Here is a 21,190-nt window from a genome sequence, read left to right on the forward strand (position 1 = left end):
AACATTAACTGATTTTTTCCTTCACATAGTAGTGGCTAGTAAAAATAGAATAAAATTCCGGTAGTCATCAGGAACTTAGAATTCCAATTTTTTAAAGAGCCATTAATAATTATTTAATATCTTCTAAAATCTTACTGAATTCTTAGAACACCTTAGGAAAGAACAATTTAAATTAGACTAAAGTTGTAATTAACAAGTACATACTGTTTGGCTAAGTTCATATCAGCGTTAGTGTTATTAAGTTTGTGCTATAACTTTGTAATAACTTGTCTTTATATTTGTAAACAATGTACAAAGGCTAAATGTACTATATCTATCTATCAGTTCTTAAGGCTTTGGTGGATGGTGTAAGGATTAATGATGTACAAAAAAAGCACGCAGGTCGACATATATCCGAAAGGATGCTAAGATCCTTGAAAAAGTCCTCTTTTATAGGGAAAATGGCCTGTAAGTTATAAGGAAACTGAACTGAAAGAGAACTTGACAAATTTGGGAAAGAAATATTTTAGATCTGTGGCACCAAAGGCAATAAAATATGAGAAAATCTTAACTCGTATTTAAGGGCAAAAAGGCGAAATAGAATTTAGAATCAAAAGAAAATTTGCAGAAATAAAATAACAAGAATATAACAGATAAGCATAATGATTTAATGGTTATGTACACATGTGATAATTCTGTGTTGAGGAATTCACAGATGGTTTGGTTATGATAGTGTTATTGTAATGTATTCAAGAGGATAATGTAACGTTTATTATTAACAAGGGCCAACAAGACAAGGAGGGATTCTAAAGCGATGATGTCACTGAATTAGCATGATAATCTACCAGTGGTGCATATGCATATATTTATACCAAGGTTCCCATCTTACTATTATTCCTAGAGAAACTATTACTATCAATCCAAAACAATGATTGCTACTCCTGAAGATTATAAATAAGTCGCATTATTTACTACTAAAGAAACTGTTGCTGCAATATTCATCTGCATAGAAAAAATATTAAGTTTTGTACATGATGGAATCCACTCTAAATAAATGTTGATCTTATACAACTATTAACACCAATAATAGTGAAGAAAAAGGCATGAACAGAAATTAGAATTCCATTCTAATGGGCAAATGGAATTCCGCAATTCTCACATTGCTCTCTTCTAATTTTGAAAACGACTATTTATTGTAACTATATTCGATTTGAATTACTAAAAAACATTTAAATGGAGGGTACTTATTGTTGTGGTCGTCAATTGCTTGCATTGGAGACCATCCACTTCTTCGGAAGCTCAGCCAGAAGCGTTAACCTAAGTATGTAAAAAGGTAGTTTATGTGAGCTTACTTGGTTAAACAAAGACAAAAACATCCTAACATTTTCTGCAATGTATAGTGTCAATCTGAGACATGAAAGTCTTGGAAATGATTTTCTAAATGAGTCCTTTGTACAACTATTTCTGCCTCACCAAATAATGATTATGAAACAATAATCCCATTATAGTTTTTCTAAGTTTTGCGGGAGAAATTTGCGACTTAAACTAAACTGCGACTGAAATGAAAATATATCTATAGTGGTGCACAGTGTGTAGGAGCCTGTTGGGATTGGTTTCTTACGAAGGTCTCCACCAGATTGTGACACTGTCCAAGAATCGTCTCACGTGTTGCCCTAACTATTTCCTGAATCTATTTTCAAACTCAAGCTACTTTTCAAAATGGTTCAAATAGGAGCGTCTTAGATACTACCATAGCGGCTATGATGGTCTTCCACATCGGCGCAGACCATCAAATTGCTTGGTGGCCAGAAAACTTCGAAAGGGTATAGTCACCTATAGAACTGAGATCGCTAAAACTACTGTCTTTTTGCATACAACGTACTCAAAAAAACATTTTGGACTTCACACACTATTATCTATGTCCAAAAGAGGGATAGTAGGCGTCTCAGTAAGAAGTAAGAACTCTTGAGTTCATAGCCACTCTTTCTTAATATCTTTTCATCTGTTCTCAATATGTCTTATATTTTAAGATTTTGAAAGTTATGTAGCTCCTTAGTAATGGTGAGGCATGCAGTAAAATTTTAATTAATAGTATACTTTTCTCTGGTGATGGAAACGGCCCATGAATGAAGGAATTAATAATCACAATGTATGGCCTTAAAGGTAGTTTTCCTTCGTGCAATGATAGAAAGTTCAGTTCTAAAAAAAATATTAATTTAGAAAGAATTTCTCAAATTAAATAAATAAAATTTACAATTAAAGTTTGTATCTGCATTGTCAACTCTAAACTGAAAAGCCAGAGTGAAATGTGTCTCAGATCTCTTTCATTTTATCTGTCTCATGCAGATTTAAGAAAATTCCAATGCCCTTCTTACTTACTCATTATAAAGAAGATTCTTCCCAATGATCTTTTATTAGATAGTATTTCATTTAGTCACAAATTTATTAAGATTATAATAATAAAGAGGATTTGAGCTATTGTTCAGTGAGAATTAATTAATATTTTATTTCATTATAAGGTGTACTTCAACATTAATTTTTTTTACTTCTATTTCTTTAGTTACTCCTCTGGTTCATATATTTCTACGACCTTTTTTCCATGGTTTCGCCCATCTGGTCGGTTTTAAGAATTAGAGAATGGCCAGCAAATTGAGGATAAATAATAAAAAGGACTTTATGAGTCTATGAGAGGTTTTCCATTTTAGTAACACTCATAAAGCAAGAAAATCATATTTTTATTATTATATAATATGGTTTGGGTCTCAAGGTTTAATTCAGAAGATTAGGTTTCCTTTTTTTCTTTGTTTTAATGATATAATTGTCTGGCCAATGGTTGGTGATCATCTAAGTTTGAAAAAGATAATTGTTGTTTCAAAATTTGAATAAGTAAGTTCATTCTTCCCCAAAACAAGCGACTTTTTTTAAAAATTTAATTACCAAAACGTGAACTTCATTTGTGAAAGTACTTAAAAGGTTTTGTTTTATTGTTTTAGGCGCTAAAATCTCTTTCAGTAAAAAATAAAATACCATTGAAATGGTAGAAGGAAACGAAGTGCCTTTTAATGAACTTTTTCACTAATACTCTCACTCTTTTTAACTTGTTTTTAAAACAACATTCAAACGCAAAATCAAACGTCATATGGCTGAACAAATTATTGTCCGTTTTATACACAATCATTAAAACCAAATCAGTAGAACGAGAATAAATAAAACTTTTAGAAGTAACAGCCGGCAATTTATACATAAATATATTATTAATACATACATACAACTTGTTTCTAAGGATCTCCACCCAATAACGTTTGGGACCCACCTGTAACTCTTTTAATTGGCCCTTCTGAAAAAAAAGTTAACGCATCATGTTCTTTTGAAGCATTGGATGGTTTTAATTAAACCCAATGAGGTATTTCAATTCATGATTATTAATAAAATTATCTGTATGCATGGTGAATATTTATTCATATTTTATTTTGGTTAATCCAATCAAATAAGAATTAAAACTTAAAACACGTCAAAATATAATCAGTCGTAACATTAATTTACTATTACTGGAGAAAACACTTCCATCTCACACTGAGAATGAAAGTTGGGCTTTTTAGATAAACTTAATGAATCAGTAAACAGTCTGCTGCCAATTTCAGTCATAATATTTTTATTTGTTAAATTGCCAAGCTTTCGATCTTCAATTTTTATACTTATTTACTACTGTAATTTGTTTTACATTGTGGGTGTTTACCTTAATGGTAAGTATATCTTCTGTCCTGACGGTTTTAGATACCATCAGACGTGAAATATGTCCTCCATTTTACTCAACCTGACTGTACTTCCTTGTACTGACTTACACTCAGACTCGATAAATGGACAAACGTCTTACATGGAACTCACCCGCACATCTTAAACGGCAAAAACTCAAAAATCGCCATTACCTGCACTGGCAAGACTCTTTGGAAGACGATCAGAATTGGCGCAAAACAACCAAGTATTTACAATTAACGCGCTACTAAAACCGATTTGGACTAGTGGACTTGAATTATAGGGTTCAACCAAGTATTCCAACAACTATCACATCAAAGCTAATTCTGCGCCGAATTACAAATGCTCCATAGCAAGAGCAATCCACTTGCAGTTGCAAATTTCAATAAAGTAATTGAAGAAAAAAGAAATAATACTACGGAGAGAAAATTATTCGTGTGTTGACACCAGATTCTTTTTAATTATTATTCGTTTCGGTTCGGATATGGGTCATAACGAAGACTAAAGAAGGCACAAAAAAGAAGCCGAGAAGTATGGTAATTTTCTCAACAAAAAAAACTCATTCCAATCCTGCAACCAACTGGATGAAATTCAAATAATTAAGGGATTGTATAAATTTCATTGTGTTTTTGCTAATAAATTCCCTGAATTTATTTGTTGAAATAAATAATGAAATGAAATGGCTAACCTGAAATTTCGAGAATGGTGACCCCAGTCTAAAGTAACCATATTTTTTTATTTCACCTTATTGTTGTCCTTAACGAGAGTTTCATCAATACCAGCTACTAATGAAGTAAACTACAATAAGATTTCAGCTCTGAATGCTTTAAGACTTTTTCTACTTTTTTTTTTTTTTTTTGTTGGTGAGGCACATGACTTCCCCAGAGAAATAGATTTTCCTTTCTTCGTGAATAAATAATGACCGAACTTGGTTTTCGGCTATTCTCTCTGGAATTCTCTCTTTCTCCAGCAACGTTCTCTCTCTCTCTCTCTCTCTATTCAGCCATCTAAATATCTCCCTTCGGAAAGGAAGAGTCCGAGGGGTTAGAATAATGCCCTGGCCGGCCAAAACAATGTCTCCTTGTCTGAAAGAGAGAGAATAAAGCTTTCTGCTTCTTCTACTGTCTTCTCTGCTTACCGACTGAGCTTAGAGTCAGAGAAAGTTTTACTCCTAAGTTATTAAACATTCAACTATCAGCTTTAAGGTAAATCAATTATTTTACTAGTTTAGTTACTGAAGTTGGTTAATCAGATTTCTTCCATGCATTGGAAAGGTACCAATGTTTTATAGCCCTAAATTAATCGATCTAACCAGATTATGAATAAACTTATTGTACAGCCGATCTGTAGTAAAAGTCAATGAAATTTCATTGGATTAGCATTTGAGGAAATTTATTTACAGAAAATATTTTGAAAAACATTTCTTCGTATGGTCAAATAATAAAATAAATTCCAAGTTGTTTTCTATAAAGTAAAGTAATTGTTATTTTTTTAGGCAGACTTTAGGTCCATCTACCAAATGACTACGAATGGTGGACGGAGGCAACTTGCAAGTATACTTTACTACAAATTTCTCATACTAAGCATTAAATAAAATTCAAGGCCTAGATCAGGAATCGAACCCACTAACCAAAAATACACCATAGCTTTGCAAGCCTCTCAAATTGTTAATTATTTAGTTGATGTAATTATTATTTAGAAGAGAGAGGGTTAAGCAAGTAAGTGGAAACGAACTAAACCAGAGAATAGTAAGTATAAAAGCGGAAAACAACTTATCCTACTAATACAAAATTAAAACTGAGAATTCCCTAGAAAATATATGAAATAATATAAGGAAACTGCAAACTAAAGAAAGCACACTAATCTAAAAAAAGAAGATGACAAGGATAAGAGTCCCCAGATGACATTCTTAGAGGAGAGTGCCGATTGGGCTCGAGAATATATGAGGAGATACATTACATTTAAACAGGTATCAAACGGAATGATGGAAATATAAATGTCAAAAACAAAGATCTTTCACTATCATCCACGAACCAAGATAAGATCTCTAATAAAATATAATTTTCTTACAAATGGGCTTATAACCTTTATGATAATAAAGGTATGGTTACAAGTTTACGGTTAAAAACCATTTACAAGTACTTCCTTCAATTTATTTTTTTATGGCATTTTTTTATCCTAGTATGATAAATTTCAGGGAGCAAGAATGCAGTAATATCCCATTTGTGAATATTGTTAAATATAAATATTCAGTTCAAAGCAGCGTAGGCAAATTTGAAGGAAATTGGAGCACTAAATTACCCTGTCCAGAAATTATAACCAACTTGAGAATTTCTTTAATACCTCTCGTACCAGAAAAGTGGATGATAATTCCAATCTAGGGCATTTGACATTATGATTTACCAATAATAGTTGATTTGTCACTTTCTTTCTTTTTAATATTTTTTCAGATTGAATGGTTTCTATTATTGCAGGAATTAAATGAATGATTATGGTTGGTCAATTATTATTATTTTTATTTTATTCTACGCTTTGTTAATGGTAGAAGAACATCTTCTAATCGATCTTTTGGGTGAATCTGTCTCTTTTTTGAAATATCAAATCTCATAGCTCGTCTACTTCTCTTTCAATTGCTGGAAGCATTAAAGCGCTACTTCATTAATACAGTTTTACATGAACTTGGGATTCAGACATCAGTGAAGCTGTGGATAAATAGAATGAATGCTCTTTTCATACAAACTAAGATTGGAATCCACAGGCAGCTCTAATATTCACAAGGTTCACTAACTCTTGCGTTTAGCAGCACTTTTCTCTTTGGCTTTGATATTTCATTATAAAATTTCTGTACGGTTCCTTCCACTTTTTGCAAGAACGTTTCTAATTTTCTCCCTACGTTTTAAAGCGAATGACTTTTCCACATTTTTAAAAATATATTAAAATATTAAAAATCTTATTCTACAATTTTGTCGCAATATTATCAATTATTTTTAAATCAAGACATCATTATAAATCAATTCATCTATAGTAAAAATTTTTTAACTACATCAACAGTTATGATGATGAAGTTAAAACATACAAATCTACAAATTTATATAACGCTAAAGAAGGCCGAATTTGCCGAAATTTATCTACAAACGTTTTGACCGCTCCTCAACATTAAATTTGAATTTTTATTGGCCATTTTAAAGCCATTGCTTGAGTATAATAAGTGATGTGGACTAAGAAGATTAAATGTGTGCAGAAAGGATAGATATATAATCTGAAGTAACACAGTTGCAGTGTAAAGAAAAATGGGAATTTTGGCTATGTGTGTGACAAGAGATTCAATAATTTCAATTAAAACTTTTTTTTAAATTTGGAGTGAACAGTGACACGGAAATTGGCACAAGATTGTACGGTACAAAATTAAAAAGAGTCACTCTATCTAAAAGTAGTCAAGTCTCTTTTTAATTTTATCTTATGAGTTTTATAAAAGCACGAAATAAGCGAACGAAGAGTTTGGGAGTTGGGGTTGTGAAGAGTTTTGGACGAAGAGAAGGAGGAGGAGGGAAGGTAGCTATGGTCGGGAAGATTCAGAAGGAGAGATATGAAGACTGGTACAGGATGAAATCTTTATCAAAAAGGTATAAGCAACCCGGAATTAAATTTTGAATATGACTATTGAGTGTGAAATTTAAATCCTCCCAAAGTGTGCTGGTTGGCTTCTCTGCTTGTAGATGTTTGAAATTTCATTTACTCTTATGAGTGAAATTTAACTTTCATATTAATTTTATATTGAATAAATAATTTTATTACTTTGAAATGGAATAACTAATTTGTCTCTAAGTGAGGATTTCTTCCTTTTTTCAAAAATGTTTTCTATGTTTCTATTTTCTTCTATTTTATCTTCATTCTATTGAAGGGCGCAAAGGCGTAAGTTGGAGTAAAATTTTACACATCTCCAGAAGAAAAATTGAAGGCTTTCCAGTGGCTTTGGAGCCAGCTTGGGCGCATTTAGTTTGCACTGAGCTCTAAGCCATCATATTACAATATATCCTTCTGGATGTTTCTTATGTTTGCGTAATTCTTATAAAAAAAACAAAAGTAAATAAATTCCTAGTTTTCGCTAAGGGATTTCTTCAAACCATCTGTTACTTCACCTGGACGGAACTGGAATAAAGATTCCTTTATGTAAATACCAAATAAAATAATACGAAATAAGATCAAAAGTAATAGCAAATCGAAGGCCTGGTACTACCCTGGCTAAGATCTACACCTAATTTGGCTCCGATTCCATCCCCAATAAGTAAATAAAAGACCCTCCCAGGGGCTTTTCTCCCTATAGTAACTTACCAATCTATAAATATACCAAGAGATACTTAAACTGCAATTCTCCCAAGCATTCCCTTGAGAGCGTACCTCTGCCAAGCCTGCGGAACTGGTAACAGAAGGCGGCCACACTCGCCTAGGCCCTAGACAGTGTTAAACCATTTTCCCAACCTCTTTGCCTCAACTCTGACATTCGTAACTATACCTTCTTTCATATTTAGGGTAAATTTGGCCATTCAGGATATCTGTCAAAACTATTAACTGCCTGCTTGACAAGGAGAGTATATATAAATTCTGTGCCCAATTCCTTTTATTGAATAGTCTTCTATATCTTGCGTTATAATCTTTTGTACGATTAAAATCAAAAATACTAATTAATTAAAAAAAAAATCAATCACTGGGTAAAGCTTTTTGCAAGACAATATTTCTGATTTCTCAACTGAACTGGAGAATTTATTGTGAACTTTAAATTGACTTGTCTAATTCAATCCCAAAATTGAGATAACATTGGTGACGGTAATTGAGTCACTTAAAAAAAAAAAATAATAATAATTGAATTATAGTGACTGTAAAAAAAGTCATATCATTTTGACATGTAAGGAAATTAGGTAATCCTGGAAAAAAAATTAACAATGATCGAAAAAAGGTCTCAATCAAAATTTTGATCTGTCATGTAAAGAAGATTAAAATATTTAAGACTATAACACCAACAGCCATTTACCATACACAATTAAAAGATTTATAAAGAAAATATTTTTATAGCAATTAATTAAGATTTTCTTATATTTTTAAATAATTTTTTGTATTCGTATTTTAGAAATGGGAACAGTTTTTTAGCATAATATTTTAATTAATAATGATATAAAAAGTTGGAAATCCTTCTAAAGTAAATCAGCTACTAACTGGCAACACGTGACTGTAAATGTCGTTGTTATTTTGTTATGATGGCAGTAGAAATTACAACGTTCGTAGGGTTTCGGTGCCTTATATGATTAATCGACCTACCATTAAGAAATTTCGGGATAGAACAGTATTGATGTGTTCAAGTTAATAATTTCCAACTTAGATTTAGATGTATAACGAGACCCTGGATGTTGCCACATGTAACACAAAGGGTTCCATGTGAGGAATATATTCCAGAGACATTCAGCCAAATAGGAAAATATATTTCAAGCAACAGTGGATTAAGGAACGCAGACATTATGCTAACATGGTCTTTTTCTGAAATTCTTGTGCATTTTTTCCTGTTTCAATTTTTTTCTTGCACTTTTTTGCCTGATAACCTTGAATCATTTTTTAACGTTACTTATGACTTCTTTAACATTACTAAAAGTAAGCTTTCTTTTATAAACTTGTATTCAAGTCTTATTCTTTCTCTCTTAATACTATATAATAGTACCCCTATGTAATAATTTTTATCCCTATAGAATTCAAATTCCAAAAAAAAAATTCTTTTAAACTATGAAAAAAAGTCACTTTACATTTTAATTTTTAATGATAAGCTGAAGGAAAGCACAGCTTTTTGTTCCCCTACACTTTTTCCCCATTATTCTCGATAAAAATTTGTTTGTTCAATCTTTTTATTGAATAAAGCTATTATATACGTATATATTTAATCAAAGCCGAAATTCTTATTGAGACTAATAATTTAATTTGAAATATAATCATTCTTGTTATTAACCTGATAATTGATAGTGAGTTTCATTTACAATAGACTAGAGACAGCCTTCCAAGATTCACTTACATTGGATATTAAATTAGACGTTGGGTAACTCACCTTAGCAAGTCGACATCTGAAATCATGCTGAATTTGCTATTATTCAATACTTTTGAATAAAGCTAAAATAGACGCCGATTAAATTTAGAAATTTATTGGCAAATAGTTTTGAGTGTTCATATATTTGGAAACTGCAACCTCAATCTTGTCCTAAGCAACTGATTACCCTACTAATCTCTGACACTGGTCCACATACATCTTACTTTTATATTCACTAGAGACAAGAGCACTATTGCAACAGAGGCAATATGCGGTAAAGGTTGGGCCAGCCATTTGGGCATACCTATTCCAAGTACAATAACAGATTCATCTCTAATTCAGACCAGGTCCTCTATTTCAATTTACTGTCGCTACGTTCCTGCTTATTGTTAGCCAAATCCCTCTAGATATCTGTGAATTGTAATAAAATAGTTACACACCAGATTCTACCAGTGCTGACAAAACTATTTGCATAAAATCTATTTATTTATTTATATTTTGATACAAACCCCCATTTTTAACTTTTTTTTTCATCATTAACTTTAACAGATTTCACTCAATGAGATCAAATTTTAACATTTGCTGATGTTGCTGCGTTTCAGTTAATAATAAAGTTTAAAAATTATAGAATATACCTAAAGATCAAAATGACCAAATCTACTAAACAAGGCTGTACCAGAAAGGTGAACAAATCAGTCCTCATAACAGCCATAAGTTTCTCATGGCACTGAATAGTTTCTCATTGTTCCACTTTGAGAACTTTGACAATAAATCTTATATTTACTAGGATGTAGCCCAATTCAAATAATGTTTGGAACTTAATTGAAATCAAGTTCACACTTAATAATGCGTGTGAAATTCGTAATTGTATGCATAAGAGATGAATTTCTTTTTAAAACTACTATAGTAAAGCCAACATTCAATTAAACCTCTTGGTACAAAGGAAAACCTTAAGAAATGCAGTTAAAGAAAGAAGGCTGTTTCTGTGAAAACATCAAATCGAAAATCTGCAGAAGGCAATACGTCCTTTTATGAAGGATAAGAGAGTGTAAAGAAGGAGTGGAGAGTTGCTTGATTAAGTAAAGCTTCTTTGGAGCTAATTAAATCTGAAACTTTAATCTTAACTGAAGTGGTGTTAAGTTGATCAGCACAAGAAGCAATTGTTCATCCAATAAATTCAACTAAAATTTAATTTCTTTCCTCTTTTTAATATAAATATATCAAATATACTAAAGTATCTGACAGTAAAATGACAATGAAAATAATTAAAACATAATTCTTAGAAGCAAAATTACTCTATAACTTCTGTTAAATCTGTTAGATATCTTCGGTCACAGTAAGATAATTAATCAGATAAACAGGGTTAAATGTTCTAATTATTTTTATTTCCAAATTTGGTGGAATGGCTGCTAATGAAGTCCAGAATTAGTATTTCAAAACCCTATTATCTAGCAGTCATATTTCTAATATTGTATAATTATTTATTATCTCAATTAGTAAGAGAAAGTAATAATTTTGGAAACTGTTTTACCGGAAATCCATCATTAGGTTGCAAATTCCTTTCTCTTGCTGCTGTTTACCTAATTGCAAGTCTGAGCTTATTTTAACATATAGCTGTTATTTATAGCAGCTATACAACACCACTAATCATGAGCAAGTGAACGCTCAGCAAAATACAATGTTGAAAAAGTTCTTAATTAAAGTGTGTTTATTGAGAATGAGTTGTGCTTATATATTTATTTTAGAAGATTTAGAATTTAAATTTGCTAATGTCTCAAAATGAATTCCATGAAATGAAATCGCATAAATGAAAGGAATATTGTTACAGCGAATGAGCTGGTCTGCTTTTAAATACACTCAGCGACACAGCCAGTTCCGCTTGAAATGAAACTTTGTACCAAATTAAAAAACTTTTTTGATTTCCTTTCCTGTTTTATTTATTAAAATGCAAAATGGCGTGTGACTGATTACAGCCTATCTATTTTAAAAACACTTAAAGCACTAGTGACTCAGATCTCTCAATATTAAGTGAGGCCTCTTCTTGGTTAAACGAAATCAATAGTAAAGTACGCATTGAAATTCAGAGCACTTTTCTCCATCCGATTAAAGAGACATCTCTGGCATCCGAATAATTTCAATTTCTTCTCCTTTTCTTTTCGGTAATTTACTGGTGTACTGAGAAAGAGGGAAAGCAGGCAACAAATGACAGTAGGGTGACAAATACTAAGAAAAGAAATTGTTCGATGATTTATCAGGCTCTGTAATTGGGCGATTTTTTATTCTTAAAGTTGCTGAGTCTAGATTTAACATAAAACATCAGTCTTAAACTTTATAAGAAAAAGGAGAAAGTGTGATTTCTGACCAAATTTCTCACCAATTAGACCTGAAGAAACCAAGATTTCTTCTTGATTAACAAAATGTACCTTCTAGTATAAGCATTTACAGACTTAGATAGGAAAACTTGTGTACTTTCCGTGATACTGATCCTGCTCCTGCATCCATGCTAGGTAACATGGAGCACTCTGCTTAAATCCAATGTCATCAGATCCATCTCAGCCAGTGCCTTTGTGCTTTTTCTTCACTAGTCCTCCAGGATGCTTTATCTTAACGCAGTAGTCCTAATTCAATTCCTACGTGTCTTGCTTTCGATTCTTCTCAGTTAAATTTTTCCCAATTAACCAATATTAAAATCCTAATCAGAATGCCAAGTACACGAGTGCTTTCTCAATGGGCAGTTTGTAATTTTTTCAGAAACACAATTTTATAAGCGGGGTTCTTAAATTTGAAGAGGCCATTTATCTGCTGCAATAAGGTAGATTAGAATATTAATTCTAATTAATATTTGCTAACCTTCGTCACTTTGGGAGCAGCAGTGGCAGTACGTCCTGTTCTACAACTGAGATCAATGGCATTTGGCTAATCTCAAAAGCTGCACTGACTAGCCAATGTTATCTCGTTTTAGACAACACTAAATAGAATAAATGTCATTGTGGAAACTGTTCATTAAGAAGAAGTACAGGGTTTCGAGTCAAATCTATTTTTTACTTATTTTCCTGTGTGCATTACCTTCACACGGACTTCCTGACCGGGAGGTCCTATTCCAGAACCTGGGCTTCAAAAACATCAAGTGGGATTTAACAATCTTTTACTTAAAAAAAATAAATAAAAAAAATAAGATTCTATTCCTTCCTTTCCTTGGTAGTACAGACTTCGACCTAACCTAAGGACTACTAAACATAATCCTTCATCTTTCTCTCTTCCCAGTTCAATTTACCTCAGGTTACAAGAATACTCTCAGTTGAATAGAAAGAGATTATTGCTGACCTCTAAACTCTTATGTCACGCCATTTAAAAATGAATTTGCAAATAGCGTTCCTCTTATTTTATATTAAAGCTGTGTTGTGAAATAATGTTCCACCAGATTACTTCCGTCAGAAAGTTCATACTCTTATCCTTCATAATAGCATAGTTAGCTTTGAAGAACGTAAATAGAAATTCCAATAGAAAATGCCAACTATAAAAAATGGGAGCGTTCTTGATCGAATTTCTGACTGAAATAGATACATAAAGGATTTATTAAACATAAGATTTTTGAATTTGGGCATCAGATGCACCTTTCGATGTTTAAAGTCAGAATAGTTAAAAAAGATGCTCAAAGAAACAAGAAAAACCTAACCAAATCTAGGAAAAAAAACAATAGACCCGATCTTTAACCATAGAATCCCAACAATCCAAAATTACATTCAAAATAGTTTTACATTCATCAAAAGACATTGCTAGATAGACCTAGATCAATTTTATTGAACTACTAATGTAAATTCTAATCTGATTATAAGATGAACCACTAAAAATAGAAACTAAGTCAAAAAGTTAAGTTTAAGTACTGTTTTACAAGTTTTAAAGAGTACATGTACTAGGTTGGGATCAATCCTACAGCTTTTGGAATTTTTAATCTCATGGTTTCCATTTAAACTTACTGAAACTGATAAAACAACAGTGAACTAATACGAAACATGACATACAGATTCATAACTTGTAAAATGTTTACTATTTTTTTTTCTTTTTAACTTGCGTAGTTGCTAGCATAGCAACAAGAGAGAGAAAGAAATTACCGTCCGCAATCCCGTTGCATGGCCTGGGAGTGGAATGCCGCAGGGAAGATTGAACAGTAAGCCTTACTAACCACAGTGGCTCCAGGCTAAATCTCATCTCTAGTCTCAGCCTGAATGATTTACTTTCTAAATACATCAACATCAACTCTGTTTAAGCTGGCAGAAAAGAAGGTTTTATGTAAATGTTATATCGCATACTAACTAAGATTGAAATTAGAATTGGTGATAGTTATATTTGTAATATTGATATTTAGCTCACAAAAGATAACTTTACATCAGCTTCAAGAATAAATTTCTGCTGCAATGAACAATATAAACGAGATTGAAAACCTTAAATATTCTCGATTGTTTCAGAGATAATGTTTTTTAATAAAACAATATTTTAGATAATATTTTATCTAGTAAAACCTACTTGCAATTGGATAAGAAAAGTCGCCTGAAGATAACATATAAGAAAAAAAAATACCCTAATGTGCACGCAGGGTATACCCTTTTAGTCTACCCTTTTGGTAGCCTTTAAGGGTATATTTAAGGCTTTTCTGAGATTTTTAGTTATTTTTTTTCTCACTTTTTGGGACTAAATGCTCAAAAATCTTTTCCACTTGAAATATTAATTTGGAAAAATTCTGGAAACTCTGTGATTTAGTTTTATGTTTAAATTTACATGCTGCGTCATTTTAGTGCAATGCACATAAATATGTTAATAAAAATTCCAAGTTAGAGAATAGAAAATCAGAGAATTCATAGATTTATCGCAGTAAGAAGGCGTATAGTAGATTTTCACCAGATTTTGTTGCCTAAACTTTAAAAGCAAAAAATACAAATAAAAGAAATACCCAAACGTTTATTACATTTTTTTTTATTTTGAAAAAGAGATATAGAACAAAGTTTGGAAAATGAAGGAATAATGGTGGCGACGTGGCTGATTGAAAAATTTATTCCGGCATGTTAGAATGAAAAATAGTAGCATTATTGAATAAAGTCCGGGGTCACGTTGATGTTTCTTTAAATCTAATTCCAAAATGCCACCATTTGTCCTAATCCACACTGTACATTGAGATAAATTTAGATATATGAAACTAAACTAGAGAAATGTGTTCCAAATGACAGTTTCATTTATTGTGGGCATTATAAATGGACGAATAAATGGACCGTAGGAAATTAGAATGTAATAGTTGCCAATTGGTCAATTTCATTTTACCATAAATTTTGTAATTACATTGCAAACGTATATAATTAATTTCATTTAAATATTAATTGAAATGAAAAGTTGAAAATGGAGAAAAGGATTTGAAAATTATCAGATATTTGATTATGACATTAGTTCGCAGTACGTCCGATAGTCTGCAATTTATTGCAAGGAGTTTTGAATAGTGTCTTAATTTACAGCACATTTTCTACTTAAATTTCATCTGCCCACACAAATATAATGTCATTACGGCCCCTATTCAATAATAATGATAGCCATTCTTGCTATATAATCGCTGGTCATAAAATAAACTAATATTTAGGAAACCATTTCTCCCATCTATTCCTTCACCACTTTAATTACAAAAGTAATTATCTTATTATGAATTCACTTTGAAGAAGATAAAAATGTTACGTGGTAAACTCATATATTATTGACAAATTCTCTACAGACTTGTAGTTACTAACAATGAAAACCGGAAAAGATACACCTTAATGACAACCTCTTGTACAATGTTTTCAGTTTTATGTGTCAAATTTTCTTTCTTATTTTCTGTAACACGAATTTTTACAAAATATTCATTCTACACAAACATTACTTAATTTATAAAACCAGAAATAGCACCAAAAAATTACTCTCCCAGATTCCAATCCAAAATCAAAATTCATTGAAAAACGTTACAACCAAAACTGTTGCAGGCCTTGTATGGCTAGTTAGTATACTTTATGCTCTGGTATTTTTGTACAAAAATTTCGAGGAAAATGAGAATCATAAAGAGAAAATCGAGTGAGGCAGTTTCCCAGCAATTTGATTACATCAACAACGAACCCAACAGCATAAAATGATTGAGTGTAGTACGAGTAGTTCTAAAGTGCAATTTTGGGTGATATATGTCATTTATATTACATAACGCGTACTATTGAATGCAATACATACAGATTAGTTTAGTATGGCACTTAATTTTTATTTTTATGATATAAAATAAAATTATCACTGGCAGTTTGGTCTATTAGGATTAATTTTATTTAATCTAATCATTGACAAAGTTTCAAAAAGCTGAAAAATGTAGTTAACTAGATTTATATAATTTAAATCTACATTTGGAGTTTTTCAGTCAAATTTGAAAATTGAATTTAATGTGGTAAATATTAATAAATATAAGATTAAAATTACTTAGAACTGGAGCTTTGCTGCTATCATGTTCGAATGCCATTTCTGATTTATAATTGGAGTGAACGTTTTTTATCTTTCGCAGAATTAATTTAGACGTAGACGTTGATTTTGATTATTACAGCTTAAGGCATTTTTTGTTTATATAAATAACAAACATTATTTCTGAACAAGAATTGAAAAATAACATGAAACCGTTTCTTTATCATAAACAAACATTCAAACGCAAAAACCTAATTTCATGATTGATATTGTTCTTAACAAAATGGGATACACAATCAAAATTACTATCGTTCTTCTGAAAAAGTTCCTTTGAATTTTAAAACCCTTTAACAGGGTTTAATATCATGTTTAAACCTAAGAAATTATATTTATCTTTTGTCTCTGTAGAGTTTTATATATATTGTCAACTCTTCAAATGTTTAGATAAATTTTTCAATGTTTCAATTACAATCTTCTTCCTTTTACTGATCTGGTGAGCTACCTTGAGCAGTTTAGAGACAAATGACCAACGAGAGACCCACAAACTTGACTTAAAAGACAAGCAATGAAAAAACGTGACAAACAAACTTCTTTACCGAACATATGGACGAAGGTCTAAACTACTATCGGAACTAAAAAGGCTAATACAACTCCGTAATCAAACGTAATCCAATCTGAAACTTTCATACAAACAATAGAAACATTTCAATCCAAAATACTACATTGTAGAGTATTGTTCATGTTATTTGGTGATTGATCAATAGCAATCTGAAAGGGAAGAAAGATTATTGCCTATTTCAGCCTTAAACATAAATTCTGACTGAAACTGGCAATAATCTTTCTTCTCCTAAACCTAAAATACGTTCACAAATACTTGGTGCCTCATTCTACATCAAAAACTTTACTCTACACCCCGTTATCGACATTCCTTCGTAAAGCAGCCAGCCAAGGAAAAATATCAGAAATACCATAGTACAATTTCTCATTAATATAATCCTTTCGTATAGTCTCTCGCCTCTTTTAGTATTCCTGACAATCCTCTACTGAGGATTGAAGTGATTAGTAACCCCGAGATCTCATCGGGACTGTCCAGCAAAATGGGTATCAAGTCGATAATATCACCAATTGCTAGTTTTCTCCTTCTACTCCTCATCTCTAACAGAATCCATTGTTCACTTATTAACCTATCGTGTTCTAACTACAGAGATTAAATTTCTAAATTAATTTTTTTATTAATGGTAAAATGCTCACTTTAATAAGATGATTCTGTCGTCTAAGAATTCTCTGAAATCAATATTCTATAAGAAAAAGTTACAAAGCAGGATGATAGACCTGACATTCAACAAATGAAACTCTTTTAATTATTCTAGGACCAACTTCAAGAAAAATATTTGTATTCGTTTCAGTAAAATCGCAAAAAAAAAACGAAAATTATAAAGTTGCATTTTTGGTTGAGGATGTTTTAATCGGAAAGTTAATTTCGAGCTTCCAGGAAATATTCTTTTTCTGAAATAATTTTGAAAAGCTTGCATAAAACAAAATTTTACTTAGCGAGAAGAATTAAGTATACAAAAAACCATATTGAAAATGAAAAAAAATATAATAATGAGTGTAATTGGTTAAAATTAAGTTAGAAACTTAATCTGAATTTTAAGACAGGCATTCTGTTACTTGCCTGAACTGTCGTGTTTAGGCGCAGATCTTTCGCTAAATTAAGCTAATTAAAAATTCTACCGCCATTCTGCACCCTAACCTTCAGAACTATTAAAACGTACTTGCTACATTAAATATCTCAATCCAAGCTATCTCAAAGATTTTGCAGATATTCAAAAAACAATAAGAAGTTTAATTATTAGATATATAATGTTTAAATCAATTTATAATAAAATTTTATTTGCATTTATGCAAAAAAGCTTTCAACAAACATTTTTGGTCAAATAAGAATGAAAATTTATATCTTTTATTATTATTAATTAATTATTATGTTTATTTAAAATTAAAATACATTATTAAGCAAATATTTAAAGTTTACAACGGCCTGTTTTGGATCTATGACTTCCAAACTCACAAGTAACGTTGACCATAATATTCCATATATTTCAAATATGGAAAATTCCATATATTTAATGCTGTATCCGAGATTTAAGTAACTACATATATCCTAAAAATTAGAAAATATAGCAATTAAAGAATAGAATATCACACAGCATCAAATTTGATGCTAGTAATTTAGATGTTGTGTATTATGTACACATTTGAATGTAACATTTGAAAAGTTTGTTTTTACTAATAGCATTAAATAAAAGTTTTTTATTTGCTTTAACTTTGCCCATTTTTTTCAGTTATTGTCTTTTTTTTTTGTTAATAAGAGTTTTATACTTTTAGGCAGTAGCTAGAATATTAAAGGCGGTAGGATCTTTAAAGTGCACAAAACAGATAGCTAACAAGGTTTGAGGTATAAGAGTTAAAATATTGGCAGCTTAAAAAACAAAGATTAATTTCTTTCTTTTAGTTACTCGAAACGTTGAACGATAAGGAAACAGTTGTGGTCACATCAGATAAATTTATTGGACATCAGGGAGGAAGCTTTTACTTTTTTTTTTGAAATATCAATAAGTGATGGACGCTAACTTGTGGTATGCTGCATTTTGAAGTACCAAATGGTATAATCAAGTATAATTTTGAAGCATCAAATGAAGTAGGTGTAGATAGAATTTTACTTTGGTTCTCTTGTTTTAAAAACTATAGGAAACTTCTAGGAAGAGCAATAAAGCATCTAATATTCCTCGAGAACTGGATTCTCCAGAAAACTTTAAAAAAAAATCTTTTAACAGAAAATGCTAAATGTGTTAACTATGATCATATCCCACGATTGTAGAAAAATATTGAGGTATATCAAAGGAATGTTAAAGCTACTGCCTAAAAGTATAAAACTCTTATTCACAAAAAAAAAAGACAATAACTGAAAAAAAATGGGCAAAGTTAAAGCAAAAAAGAAATCTTTTATTTAATGCTATTAGTAAAAACAAACTTTAGTAAATTAAAGCAATTGTTTGATTAAACAATTAAAAGAATTTTTAATTAAGAAGAAGTAATTATTTAAACTACACTTTTCTTATTTAAACACTACTTTAAACGTGATAATTTTAAAAGTTTGTTAACAAGTACAATCGCCCAAAAAGACCCTAGCCTCTTCAAAATTCTCTTCTTTTCTAGAACAAAGCACTGTACAAAATTTAATCGCATTTGGAACTAACTGTCGTTTATTTTAGATTAAATTTCAAGTTGAAATAAATTGATTCAGACATGGATAAATTGATACAAACCATTCGAAAAGAAGATTTTTTTTTTTTTTTCAAACAAAACACAAAGAAATATTTTATAAACATTGGCCCAAACACTTCTAAAAGTCCTTTATTTTACTGGTCATATACTGGCAAACAATTTAATTATTTCTCTTTAACACTATACAGTAATCTGGAATTTCCGCAGCGTCACATATTTTATTTACAAAAATATTGTAAATTTTTTTTTATAGATTAAATATATGATTCGATTCAAGTTTTTTTTATATGTATCTTATTTAAATGAGTCTCCTAATTATTTTGACAAAAATACATAAATTCAAAATACCAGTGATTTTATTAAAAATATGAACGCTATTTTTCGAGTGTAGCAGGTATTTCAATTGTTTAATTCGTTACCCATTTAACAGTGTAATATAAAATGTTAGTCCTAAAAGGAAATGCCGGTAAAAGAACCATTCTAAAACGAAAAACTTTTAAATGTAATAATTTTTACCAAAATGCATTAGAAAAAATTGGGTTATTTATTTATAGTTTTATTTATTTGACTGCAACTAATATTTTTTTTATTCTAAATAATTTGTTCGATTGATTGCTCAACAGTAAATTGCATAGATCACTCATTTACAAGCTCAATTTAAATTTCGTTTTTAATAATTAAAATTTTGGAGTTACAAAACTATTTGGAGGCCGATTTCTAGGTCCTGGGCTTTTTATTTATTTTTCAAAAAATAAAAATAAAAGTAAAAAACAAAAAAACAGTATCCTTTGGGTTAAAGAAAAGAGATTTTATTGAATTTTAAAGAGATATTAATAATGTTAAATACTTCTTTAGATATTTAAATAACAAATAATTAATGTTCATTTCTTTTGCATTATTAATACCTAAAACGTTTTATTTAAGAAAAAAATCTCTTGAACATCTCAAGAAGTTAATTCAGTTGTTAAGCTTACTAAAAATGAAAATAAATTGTATACAAATATGATTTCAGAATTTAATATTCTAATATGTAAATTAATTATATAATGCTGTCAATCTAAGGTAGTAATTTAAAAATAGAAAACAAGATATAGATATAAATTAAAAATAAGAGTTCATTCAACTAAAGTAAAAATTGGTAAAATTACCTTCTTTTTTAATGAATGTTAATCGAGGGTTTTTCCACAAACAATATAATAAAAACACTTGAGTCTTAACGAAAGACTAACGAAAAGTTAGATAAATATCCCGTAAGATTAGTGAAAGAAGATTAAGGAGATCGCCGAGTCAAGTGGGAAACGACGTGTTGCGAACGGAGCGGGGGCCGGGCACGCACTGAGGTGGTATTTGCCACCCCTTAAGCAAGCTGGCCGCCTCCGCCCTTCCAGTTCGGAGCGCAATCGCTTGGCACCCTGCTACTCTGGGTATGTAATATGTTGGCCGCATTGGTACTGCCGGCAGCAGCAGCAGCAGCCTTGAGGATGACCACAAATTCTCCGTTGCAAGTAGGTGGTCCAGTCGGTCAGTTTGGTTGGCCATGGATACTCCATCTAATATATCAAATTATTTATTGTAAACTAATGTTTAGATATATATATTCATGCTTCGTGTCTTTATTCAAATTATTTTTTATTTTAGAAGTTAGATTGGCAAATT

General features: G+C 30.7%; 1 protein-coding gene across 3 annotated transcripts in view; it reads right to left on the reverse strand.

The window, feature by feature from the left end:
- The window catches only part of LOC141455619 (neuroligin-4, X-linked-like), a 577,612-nt gene extending 556,727 nt beyond the window's left edge, over window positions 1-20,885 (reverse strand). For all 3 annotated transcript variants that reach the window (XM_074130804.1, XM_074130808.1, XM_074130802.1), the window contains exon 1: window positions 20,683-20,885. The gene's annotated coding sequence lies outside the window, so the exon portion shown is untranslated. The remainder of the gene's footprint in view (window positions 1-20,682) is intronic.
- Between the last annotated feature and the right edge of the window lie 305 nt (window positions 20,886-21,190).

Source organism: Rhodnius prolixus, unplaced genomic scaffold (genome assembly GCF_049639745.1).
Source record: "Rhodnius prolixus isolate KJV_2025 unplaced genomic scaffold, Rpr scaffold_4, whole genome shotgun sequence".
NCBI classification, from domain to species: Eukaryota; Metazoa; Arthropoda; class Insecta; order Hemiptera; family Reduviidae; genus Rhodnius; species Rhodnius prolixus.